The sequence below is a fragment of the Caretta caretta genome, chromosome 5 (genome assembly GCF_965140235.1).
Source record: "Caretta caretta isolate rCarCar2 chromosome 5, rCarCar1.hap1, whole genome shotgun sequence".
Taxonomy (NCBI): domain Eukaryota; kingdom Metazoa; phylum Chordata; order Testudines; family Cheloniidae; genus Caretta; species Caretta caretta.
In genome coordinates this window covers 25,894,839-25,907,356 of record NC_134210.1, presented here as the reverse complement: position 1 = coordinate 25,907,356, position 12,518 = coordinate 25,894,839, and the positions used below count along the sequence as shown (strand labels likewise).

The following is a 12,518-nucleotide window of genomic DNA, read 5'->3' as shown; positions in this document are numbered from 1 at the left end:
GGGCAGCCGCAATGCCTCCTGGGATTTGTAGTTCGTTCAGCGGCGCCTGAGTCGGCCTACCCAGAAGCCCGTGCGGCCCGGCTGGGCGTCGGTCGATGACGTGGTTGGACGGCGAGCGATTGTCCAAAGGGAAATGTCAGCCGCTGGGGAACCGGCTGCCCCAGTCGCGGTGACACGGAGGAAGCCGGGCCTCAAGGGAACTGTGGCCGGCTGCTGTGGCGCAGTTTGAAGCCCCGCTTCGGCCGGGGCCATCGCTCACGGAGCCAGGCGCCCGGGACAGCAGCCGCAGCAGGGGGAGGATGGAGGAGGGCAGAGGCCGGCGGAGGCCCCGGTGCTGAGAGAGTGGCTCAGCCCCAGGTGAGCCAGCGGGGTGGCTTGTTCCTGAGGGATCGCCCCAGACACCGTTCCCCTCAGCTGCCCCCTTCCCCCCGCTGCGGCCAGAGAGCAGCTCCTGGCAGGGGTGCGGGGCGGCCTTGGGAGAGAGGGGCCAGTTTTGTGTCACCAGGGCGGGAAGGGGGCACAAGGGAGCATGACAGCGGGGGGTGTACGGGGGCGGGGCGGCGGTAGGGGGAGGGGTGTAGGGGGTGCGTAAGGGGGCGGCATGGCGGTGGGGGGGGCGGCATGTGGCGATATCTTGCTCCCCCCCCCCCCCCCGGGTGATCTCTGGGCCCAGAGCACAGGCCTGTATTCCATGTCGGGCCCCACAAACGAAGTGGGCTCAGAAAGGAAGACGCACCTATAAAGTTCAGAATGTCTGAATAATAGGCACCCTTCAGATGGGACCTTAAAAACTGAGCTGTGTCTGCTCTCAGGATAGGTTTGGAGGGTTTTTTGGGAGGTAAGAAATAAGTGTGGTTATTCTGCGGTCGACCAATTTTCCCTATCTTTCCAAGACCCACAACTGCTGAATAACATTTATTATTATTTTTGTGCCCCAAAGTGTGTCAGATGCTTAAAGACAAATAGACAGATCCCTGCGCCAAAGAGCTTACAGTCAGATTATTTTCTGTTTTACTGTCAACTTCTTGTTCCCAAAGAGAGAGAGTTATTGTGCTAGTCATGTTTCAGAGTAACAGCCGTGTTAGTCTGTATTCGCAAAAAGAAAAGGAGTACTTGTGGCACCTTAGAGACTAACCAGTTTATTTGAGCATGAGCTTTCGTGCTAGTCATATTACAAATTACTAGGTTACTTCTCCAAGGTACTGACAAAGTGATTGACTAGTCGAGTTTAGCATATTTTATATAGCTACTTATTTATAAAATCTGCTGACGTCTGCTTTAGCAATATTTCTGTGGGGAAGCACAGGCAACAAAGAGAGGGTTTGTGGTTCAGGAAGTCTGGCACCATGTTGACAAAAGGATTTGTTCTGTTTCCCTTTGAAAGGCTTTTCTGTTTTTTCAGAAGCAGTTCTAAAGCACCTTTGTAGAGCTCAACTACTCCACCCAAGTGTTTTAATTGGATCATTAATCACATCCATTCAGACTTTGTGCAAGGTTCTTACTAAAACCTTCATAATAAAACCTTCATAATAAAACCTTTTGTGGAGTTTCATATGAGATTTACATTTCAGTAATGCAATTTTTCATCATGTTTGTCCTAACAATATGTTTTAATATTGGTGATGAAGGGGGAAATGACTCGGATTTGAATATTTTTTGGCAATTTCTCTCCCAGTCAACAACTTGTATCCAGCCTGATCAGTTGCACACTGGATTCATTTTATAATGGCTGATTGATTATGTAGAAAAATTTAATAAGCTCACAAAAGAACAGAACTATGTGGAACTGTCGGCTCTGTCCAGTTCATATTAAATCTCATTGCACAGTAAGATAACAGCTGTAAGTCTTGTGTAAGTCATTACCAACTTATCCCTCCAAACCATGAATTTTATGTGGAAGGGTAAAGGAGCTTTTCCTATTTCCCATCTGTCTGATTCCTACTTTATAAAAGATTTACTATTTGTTTGCCTCTTTGGAAATAAAGCAGTATGCAATAAGGAAATAGATTGTTTTTTTATTTACTTTTTAACTTGATTCAGATATTAAGATTTGAACTCTTCTGAGGATTTAAAAAAAAAAGTTTCTCAGACTAATATGCAATTTTTCTTTCTTTCCTGTAGTTTATAATTAACCAGTAGGTACTGCGACAGACTGACAATATCAGTCAACCCCAACACACCTTCTGACTTAAGATAAACTTTATTGAATTCAATTAAACCTTAATGTACATCGAAGGTATTAACCCCAATTCAGTGTGTTGTTGTGGCTTTGTATGTATGTCCTCTAGCAGGAGGGGGATGCTAATGTACTTACTTTATCAGCCCTTTGAAGCCACCCTGGAGAGGTATGCATATAGTAGTTCAAACTGGATTCTCCAGGGACCAACAGACAAAGAAAGGATTTTTGGATAAAGAGCCTGGTTTAAACTGGCTCAGGGCCACTCCTTGATTCCATAAATGGACAGGACTCTGATGACCATGGAGGGCCTCAATTTTTAGAGTAGGATTGGAAGGACTTGGTCTACTGAGGCCCCATAAAATGGCGTGCTTGTGATCAGTTGAAACTGTGATGAATTTTCAGAGTAACAGCCGTGTTAGTCTGTATTCGCAAAAAGAAAAGGAGTAACAATAAATTGGTTAGTCTCTAAGGTGCCACAAGTACTCCTTTTCTTTTTGTGATGAATTTGTGACCATAAAGTAAACCCCTTGGGTGGGGCATTGAAAGACTGCTGCTCCTGCCAGAACCCATGTCAGAGCTCAGGTGATGTCTGGTAAGCTTATTAGCATGTGTATAGCTTCTGTTGTTTTTAATGTGTTCTCTCTAGTGCTTTTAGCCTAATAATAAAATAGGTTTGCATAAAAAGAGGTGTGGTGATACCAATGACTATGGGCAGTCAGTCTCACTGTGCCCGGGCAGACTAGACTGTCTCTGCTGGGAATAACACAGTGAAGGCAGGGAATTGTGAAGTCTGGTAATACCCCAATCAGAAGGGAGTGAGATGTGGGTCTTTACTCAAAAGTGCAATTGCTGGGTAACTGGAAGCCTGAGAGTGGGTGCCCTTTGCTGTACCACTGAGGGGAAATACAGCTGAAGTTCCTCTGAACAGTGACCGATGCCTCTTAAATGAGAAACCAAGAACAGGTCTATACTAAAACGTGTGCCATTTTAATGGAACCAGTATACTTATGCTGGTAAATCCCTCCTGGTGTTGACATTTATACTGGTATATAAATGTTGATACTGGTATAGCTTAATCACTTTTATATTGATAAAACTGTGGCTTCACTAGTGCTTTTACTGGCATACCTATGTCAGCAAAAAAAAAAAAAAAAAAAAATCAAACTCCTAACTGATATAACCATGCCAGTAAAATTTTTAAGTGTAGACCAAGCCCAAGAAGTCTCTAGATATTAAAATTCTTCTGGAGTTAATTCTTCTGGCTATGTTGCAGATGGTCAAAACCAATCTCCTGAGGCTGAGATTTTCATTCAAAGCCAGGGCACGTCATTCTATCCCAACCTAGGATACCTCTTCTAGCTAGACAGGCTACTGACAGGACAGAGGACCATAGTTCCGTTTTCAGGTTGGTACAGGTCTGGTACTTTTGAAAGCTCTCTTTGTCATGAGGTATTAATGTATTCCTGGTAGAAGGAGACTCCTTTTGAACCAGTCATTTCAGCTGAGTTTAACTTTCTGACATGTGAAGTAATTTTCCTGGTGGCAGTAACTTTAGCTTGCAGTGTAAATGAGCTTTCAGGTTTTAATGACTTTCATCTTATTCTAAGTTTTACAAGGGTAAGGTGGTGACAGAGACGAATCTAAGATTCCTGCCAGAGTGTGTTGGATTTCCACCTGAATCAGACTAAGATCTTCCTAGGCACATGTGCCTATCCCATCAAGATCCTTCTCCTGCACCCAGTGTCAAAAGGCACTCAGGATTGTATTTGCATAAAGCATTTAGAAAAAAGGACATGCATATAATCTGGCTGGCCTTAAACCATCACTTTCTTGAAATGGGGACACCATGATGTAAGCTTACCACCATTCCTGTCTCAGGTGTTTCCATTAGAGATACAGGAACTCCTCACTTAGCGTTAAAAGAAAAGGAGTACTTGTGGCACCTTAGAGACTAACCAATTTATTTGAGCATAAGCTTTCGTGAGCTACAGCTCACTTCATCGGATGCATACTGTGGAAAGTGTAGAAGATCTTTTTATACACACAAAGCATGAAAAAATACCTCTTTCCACCCCACTCTCCTGCTGGTAATAGCTTATCTAAAGTGACCACTCTCCTTACAATGTGTATGATAATCAAGGTGGGCCATTTCCAGCACAAATCCAGGGTTTAACAAGAACATCTGGGGGGGGAAGGGGGGGTAGGAAAAAACAAGGGGAAATAGGTTACCTTGCATAATGACTTAGCCACTCCCAAACTCTATTCAAGCCTAAGTTAATTGTATCCAATTTGCAAATGAATTCCAATTCAGCAGTTTCTCGCTGGAGTCTGGATTTGAAGTTTTTTTTGTTGTAATATAGCAACTTTCATGTCTGTAATCGCATGACCAGAGAGATTGAAGTGTTCTCCGACTGGTTTATGAATGTTATAATTCTTGACATCTGATTTGTGTCCATTTATTCTTTTACGTAGAGACTGTCCAGTTTGACCAATGTACATGGCAGAGGGGCATTGCTGGCACATGATGGCATATATCACATTGGTGGATGTGCAGGTGAACGAGCCTCTGATAGTGTGGCTGACGTTAATAGGCCCTGTGATGGTGTCCCCTGAATAGGTATGCGAGCACAGTTGGCAACGGGCTTTGTTGCAAGGATAGGTTCCTGGGTTAGTGGTTCTGTTGTGTGGTATGTGGTTGCTGGTGAGTATTTGCTTCAGTTGGGGGGCTGTCTGTAAGCAAGGACTGGCCTGTCTCCCAAGATTTGTGAGAGTGTTGGGTCATCCTTCAGGATAGGTTGTAGATCCTTAATAATGTGTTGGAGGGGTTTTAGTTGGGGGCTGAAGGTGACGGCTAGTGGCATTCTGTTATTTTCTTTGTTAGGCCTGTCCTGTAGTAGGTGACTTCTGGGAACTCTTCTGGCTCTATCAATCTGTTTCTTCACTTCTGCAGGTGGGTATTGTAGTTGTAAGAATGCTTGACAGAGATCTTGTAGGTGTTTGTCTCTGTCTGAGGGGTTGGAGCAAATGCGATTGTATCGCAGAGCTTGGCTGTAGACGATGGATCGTGTGGTGTGGTCAGGGTGAACGCTGAAGGCATGTAGGTAGGAATAGCGGTCAGTAGGTTTCCGGTATAGGGTGGTGTTTATGTGGCCATTGTTTATTAGCACTGTAGTGTCCAGGAAGTGGCTCTCTTGTGTGGACTGGACCAGGCTGAGGTTGATGGTGGGATGGAAATTGTTGAAATCATGGTGGAATTCCTCAAGGGCTTCTTTTCCATGGGTCCAGATGATGAAGATGTCCTCAATATAGCGCAAGTAGAGTAGGGGCGTTAGGGGACGAGAGCTGAGGAAGCGTTGTTCTAAGTCAGCCATAAAAATGTTGGCATACTGTGGGGCCATGCGGGTACCCGTAGCAGTGCCGCTGATCTGAAGGTATACATTGTCCCCAAATGTAAAATAGTTATGGATAAGGACAAAGTCACAAAGTTCTGCCACCAGGTTAGCCGTGACATTATCAGGGATAGTGTTCTTGATGGCCTGTAGTCCATCTTTGTGTGGCATGTTGGTGTAGAGGGCTTCTACATCCATAGTGGCCAGGATGGTGTTTTCAGGAAGATCACCGATGGATTGTAGTTTCCTCAGGAAGTCAGTGGTGTCTCGAAGGTAGCTGGGAGTGCTGGTAGCATAGGGAGGGAGGGAGTCTACATAGCCAGACAATCCTGCTGTCAGGGTGACAATGCCTGAGATGATGGGGCGCCCAGGATTTCTAGGTTTATGGATCTTGGGTAGTAGATAGAATATCCCAGGTCGGGGTTCCAGGGGTGTGTCTGTGCGGATTTGATCTTGTGCTTTTTCAGGCAGTTTCTTGAGCAAATGCTGTAGTTTCTTTTGGTAACTCTCAGTGGGATCAGAGGGTAATGGCTTGTAGAAAGTGGTGTTGGAGAGCTGACGAGCAGCCTCTCGTTCATATTCCGACCTATTCATGATGACAACAGCACCTCCTTTGTCAGCCTTTTTGATTATGATGTCAGAGTTGTTTCTGAGGCTGTGGATGGCATTGTGTTCTGCACGGCTGAGGTTGTGGGGCAAGTGATGCTGCTTTTCCACAATTTCAGCCTGTGCACGTCGGCGGAAGCACTCTATGTAGAAGTCCAGTCTGCTGTCTCGACCTTCAGGAGGAGTCCACCTAGAATCCTTCTTTTTGTAGTGTTGGTAGGGAGATCTCTGTGGATTAGTATGTTGTTCAGAGGTGTATTGGAAATATTCCTTGAGTCGGAGACGTCGAAAGTAGGATTCTAGGTCACCACAGAACTGTATCATGTTCGTGGGGGTAGAGGGGCAGAAGGAGAGGCCCCGAGATAGGACAGCTGCTTCTGCTGGGCTAAGAGTATAGTTGGATAAGTTAACGATATTGCTGGGTGGGTTGAGGGAACCGTTGCTGTGGCCCCTTGTGGCATGTAGTAGTTTAGAAAGTTTAGTGTCCTTTTTCTTTTGTAGAGAAGCAAAGTGTGTGTTGTAAATGGCTTGTCTAGTCTCTAAGGTGCCACAAGTACTCCTTTTCTTTTTGTGAATACAGATTAACAGGGCTGTTACTCTGAAACATTTCCCCTTTAAGTATGAAGAGCGGGGTCAGAAGTACACTGGCTTCTTAATTAGATCAGCAAGCGGAGACCTGACCAAAGCTGCAGCTGCTGCCTAAGGCAGCAGCTCCCTCTGTCTGTGTGTTCCCCTGCTCTATGGAAGATGGGGTAAGTGGGGTGCAGGAGCAGGGGGGAGGGGGGCACCCTGACATTAGCCCCCCCTTCTTCCCCTCCCCCCCACACAGCAAGCAGGAGTCTCGAGGAGCAGCTCCAAGGTAGAGGGCAGGAGCAGCACATGGCAGTGGGGGGAGGGACAGCTGAACTGCCAGCAGTTGATAGCCTGCTGAGCAGCTGCTGTACAGGGAACTTAGGCGAGTGGGGAGCTGATAGGGGGGCTGCCTGTCCACCTTGGTTCCAACCACCCACCAGCTAGCTGCAACAGGCTGCTCTTCCTGCAAGCAGTGGACAAAGCAGGCGGCTGCCAAACGATGTTAGAAGGAAGCATTGCACAACTTTAAATGAACATGTTCCCTAATTGATCAGCAACGTAACAACGTTAACCGGGACAATTTTAAGTGAGGAGTTCCTGTACGGTACAGACCTGTTTACACGCGGATGTTGGGAGTCAAGCCGTCACGACTGCATGTTAACGGACCGCTGGTTAAGAGGGCCATGCTGAAAAAAGTGTCTACCGTTCAGTTAGAAAAAAAAGATGTTATTTTCTGCTCTTTCTGGCTCTCATTTTCTTTCTTTCTTATGAAGTCTGTCATTCGCCGCAGATGAATGATTTCAATATTTTCTGCTTTTTGCTCCTCCATAAATCTTACAACAGTTTCTACAGCACTAAGGGCTTCTGTGGGCCAAATTTTAACCTTTTCAACTACATCCTCACCATCACTTTTGCGGTCCAACATAGCCTCGCAACCTGTTAATATTTTTAACTCGGACAGAAATTCTGAAGTCGGGCAGTCTTCATGCATCTCCAGCTACTCTGTAATGATTTCCGGTGACGTATCCAAACTAAAATATTTTATCATTTGAAAGAGAAATTTACCTTTATCCTCTTTTGTCTGCGTGCGTGTTTGTATGAGGTCTTCTTTCGAAAATCCTTCAAAGTCTGGCTCTGAATCTGTGCCACTGCTGGAGTTTTCAGAGTCTGAGCCGTCTTTGACAGAAAAAACATTACCGAGAGCCTTCATCCAGCAGTTTTCAATGGACTTTTGTTTTACTCCGTCCCAAGCTTTTTTAACTAAATAAATAATTTTCTTCATGTTTAACTGTTTCAGGAATTCTGAAATGCCTGAAGACGTGCATGACATGATCGCTGAAATCAGCTCCCATCGATAATTGTTTATTTTTAAAATTCTGAATAATGCCCTGGTCTAAGGGTTAAATTTTTGATGTTGTGTTGAATGATAGGTATAGCACTCAAATTTTTCCATCGCTCGATACCAGTGATTCAGCTGGAAGATAGGTTGGACAATTGTCAAGTAGAAAAAGTGCTTTGGCTTCCAGTTCTTCGACCGCAGATGCTTACGAACAGCTGGAACAAAGCTGTTGTGGAACCAGTCGTCGAAAATGTGTCTCGTCATCCACATATTTTTGCTGTTAGCATATATTACTGGCAGTTTGGCTCTATTGAGGTGATTAAAGCAGCAAGGGTTATGAAAGCGGCCAACGAGAAGAGGGGCAAGCTTATGGGTGCCCGTCTTATTACTACAAAAAAGAAGAGTCACACGATCTTTATCTTTTTAAATCCATCTGTTTTTTGTGTCTCGTAATTAAAGGCTAGAGTCTTATCAGGTAGCAGTTTTGCAAATAAAGCTGTTTCATCACAATTATAAAGTTGTTCTTCGTGGTAGACTTCATTTTGTAAAATAGATTTTAACTCGGCGGGAAACATGTTTATGGCCAATTCATCAGCTGATCGGCTTTCTCTAGAAATCGATATCTGTGCTATGCCATGACGCTTTTTAAAATGAGTTACAAATCCCTTGCTGGCTTGGAATGATTCATCCCCCTTAAATTTCCAAATTTTGTTGCTTTGGCTTGAAGAATTGGCCCACTTAGCGGCATTCCTTTTAGCCATTACTGAGCAAACCATGTGTTCATGGGTTTGTCTGTTTTGGGTTTTGCTGAATAGCACACACATTTTTGCTTAAGCCCTGCGGCAGAATCAGTATTTTGTACAAAGCTATTCAGTTTAGATTAGTTTTTTAGCCATCCTCGGAGAGTAGATTCGGCAATCCCAATCCCAATGCATCCGATGAAGTGAGCTGTAGCTCGCGAAAGTTTATGCTCAAATACATTTGTTAGTCTCTAAGGTGCCACAAGTACTCCTTTTCTTTTTGCGGATACAGACTAAAATGGCTGCTACTCTGAAACCAATATCTTTTGAAACTTTAGTCTGGGTTTCTCCGCTATTTACTTGATCTATTGCAGCTAGCTTTTCTTCTATGGTGTAGGAACGCTTGCCCTCTGCCGTTATATTAGGCCTAGAAAATTAAAATTTTCTAATGTAGTGTGTGTGTATATATATTACTATATAACTACTATATATTATATATCTCTCTAGCGTGACAATGACTAAGCGTGCGTGATACGTCTTTACCAATATCGGTAAAGACGTACAACGTATTTCCACTCCGCATTTCCTGTCGGTTTCTATGTCAGTGAGTTAGTGAGCAAATCTGTACTGCTACATAGCAAGTTCCTGTACCACGTGTTAACAAGTCTTGCGTGTTAAATAGGTAGCACTGGGAGGCATGGCACTACCGCGTGTTAAGCGGATTCGCGTGTAAATGGATCTGTACTGTATCCGTAAAACAGTGACCTGATCCCCTCTACACATATTGGCAAAGCATTTTTGCTTGGATTTGGCCTCCAGGAGAGAATCTGTTTTTGGATTCACAAGAATTCCAGAACTTGTTTCCTAAATAGCGGCAAACTCTCCTCTGCAATATAAATTTTATTTATTCAGTGATGTCTCTTACTGACCATTTTTGGTATGCATAGATAAGTCCTCTCTTCTGTTTTATATGTGCACATGTGTGTCCACACACTTCCTGTTGATGTTTTTGGCACTGGCCTTGTACAAAGTGCTTCTGATTGCAGCCTTCCGTACCTTTTCTTTTGGGACATCCCTCAATCTTCTTACTCTCAAACGTGAAGAATCCTGGTAAATGGTAACTTTTTAGACAAAAGGAAATATATATTTTTCTCTTCAGTCTTGAATTTTTAAACTTTGTCATCATGGCAACATCTCTTTCTGTGCAATTGAAGGAACTGATTGAAATGTTAAGAAGGCAACATTTGTACCCTGCAGAGTGATTCACTGCTGGTCCTCTGCCCTGCGACTTCTGTCCTCACGGCTCAAAATTCTTCAAGTGTTGGGAATTTCAGTCATCTGATACTAAGGAACTCCTTCAAGCTGAAGTGCCTTACCCAGAGTGGGGCAGTCCTGGGGGCAGCTCCACCCTGCCCCTCTCTTCCCCTCCCTGACCCCGAGGCCCCAGCCAGGTTGGAGCCTGGAAGTCGGAGCTGGGCAGTGCAGAGTGGCTGCTGTTCTGGCTGATGCCATGGAACGGGCAGCTGCCGTGCTTCGCGGTCTCCTCCTTCTGCTGGTGCCCAGAGCTGAGGCTGCTCCTCAGCTTCCAGCCCCCTTTTGACTGCTGGCACAAGTAGTAAGAGCCACCTGAACGGGTGGACCTGGCTCTTGCGCTGGCAAAGTCCTCAGAGGAGCAACCACAGCCCATAGCTGCCTCTCTCCCTGCACCCTGAGCTACCCCCTGCCTGCACACAGCCCCTAGCTAACCGCCTGTCTGCACCCTGAGCAGTTTTCAATCTTTTTGAACTGAGCCCTCTGACCTGAGTTATAATTTTTAGTTGCACCCCCCCCCCCAACCTAAACAAGCTGGGTGGTCTGCTGAGGTGAGTCAGAGGGTGGAAGTGGTGCTCCCTCCCTAGGCCCCTCCATGTGGAGCTGAACTGAGCCCAGCTGGGCCTTACACTTCCAAAATAGAAATCAAACTATGCCTATGCATGAGGACCCCCTGCCCAGCAGTTGCAGCCTCGGTGCACTGTGGGGCTAATGCCCTGTCTTCACCCGGCAGCTGAAGCCCTGAGGTGCGCCTCTTCCCCCCAACACACACTGGGTCCTGGAGGTTTTTATAGAACGTGGGCTGGGCCTTACAAAGAAAAAAAAGGTTGAGAACCCCTGCTTTGTCCTGTGTTGGAGGATAGGATTAAAATTCAAAATGATCTGGACAAACTGGAGAAATGGTCTAAGTAAATAGGATGAAATTCAATAGGGACAAATACCACATACTCCACTTAGGAAGGAACACACAGAAAATGGGAAATGACTACCTAGGAAGTACTGCAGAAAGGGATCTGGGGGCGATAGTGGATCACAAGCTAAATATGAGTCAACACTGTAACACTTGCAAAAAAAAAAAAAAAAGGCAAACATTCTGGTTTGTATTAGCAGGAGTCTTGTAAGCAAGACACAAGAAGTAGTAATTCTGCTCTACTCCATGCTGATTAGGCCTCTACTGGAGTATTGTGTCCAGTTCTGGGCACCGCATTTCAGGAAAGATGTGGGAAAATTGGAGAAAGTCCCCAGAAAAGTAACAAAAATGATTAAAGTCTAGAAAATGTGACCTATGAGAAAAGACTGAAAAAATTGGGTTTGTTTAGTTTGGAGAAGAGAAGACTGAGGCAGGGGGACATGAACAGTTTTCAAGTACATAAAAGGTTGTTACAAGGAGGGGAGAGAAAAATTGTTCTAATTAACCTCTGAGGATAGGACAAGAAACAATGGGCTTAAATTGCAGCAAGGGAGGTTTAGGTTGGACATAAGGAAAAACTTCCTGTCAGGGTAATTAAGCACAGGAACAAATTGCCTAGGGGTTGTGGAATCTCCATCATTGCATGTTTTTAAGATCAGATTAGACAAACACCTCTCAGGGATGGTCTAGAAAATACTTTGTCCTGCTTGAGTACAGGGGACTGGACTAGAAGACCTTTTGAGGTCCCTTCCTGTCTTGTGATTCTATATTTTCCACAGGACCCCGTCTTACTCAGTGACAGGAAGAATCAGGGTTGGGTAGTGAAGGAGACAGTTGTCCATAGGAAACAGAAGGTGTGTAGTGAATGAGGAAAGGGCTTGCAGGAAGAGAAAGGATGGTTTTATGCTTAAGCAGTTAAATGCTGCTCTGAAGAATTGGATTCTGTCCCTGCTTCTGCCCCAGAATTCCTGTGTGATGCTAGGCAAGTCATTTAAACCAAACTTTTCCCAGATGGTCACTAATTTTGTTCCTCATTTTCAGGGTGTCCAAGTTGAGACCTTTAGGGTCTGATTTGCACAAGTGCTGAAACAGTGAGTGCATAACCGAAGTCAGTGGGAGTTGTGCTTTGGACATTTAAAATGCTTTATAATGCTAAATATGCCGAATAATCAGGTCCTAGATGTCTCAAATGGGGACACCCAAAATTAGTTGACACTTCTGACTTTAATCTGCCTCTTCTTCCCAGTTGCTAAAGTGGGATAATAATACCCATGCATCTCACAAGAGTGTTATGAAAACAAATTAATGCGTGTGAAGCAGTCAGATAATATAATGATGAGTGCCTTAGAAAAGCCCATGAAGAAATCCATAATTATGTCTTCAAAGCAGCATTTGAATAATGTTCACTAAGGCGTGGGCCACACGTTGAACAAGGAGAAAACAAAATATTGAATAGCTGCTCATTAAGTGA

At 44.7% G+C, this 12,518-nt stretch overlaps 1 protein-coding gene across 2 annotated transcripts in view; it reads left to right on the top strand.

Annotated features, from left to right (window-relative positions):
- Positions 1-78: 78 nt before the first annotated feature.
- Positions 79-12,518, top strand: part of LMBRD2 (LMBR1 domain containing 2) — a 62,117-nt gene continuing 49,677 nt past the window's right edge. For both annotated transcript variants that reach the window (XM_048851499.2, XM_048851500.2), the window contains exon 1: positions 79-357. The gene's annotated coding sequence lies outside the window, so the exon portion shown is untranslated. The remainder of the gene's footprint in view (positions 358-12,518) is intronic.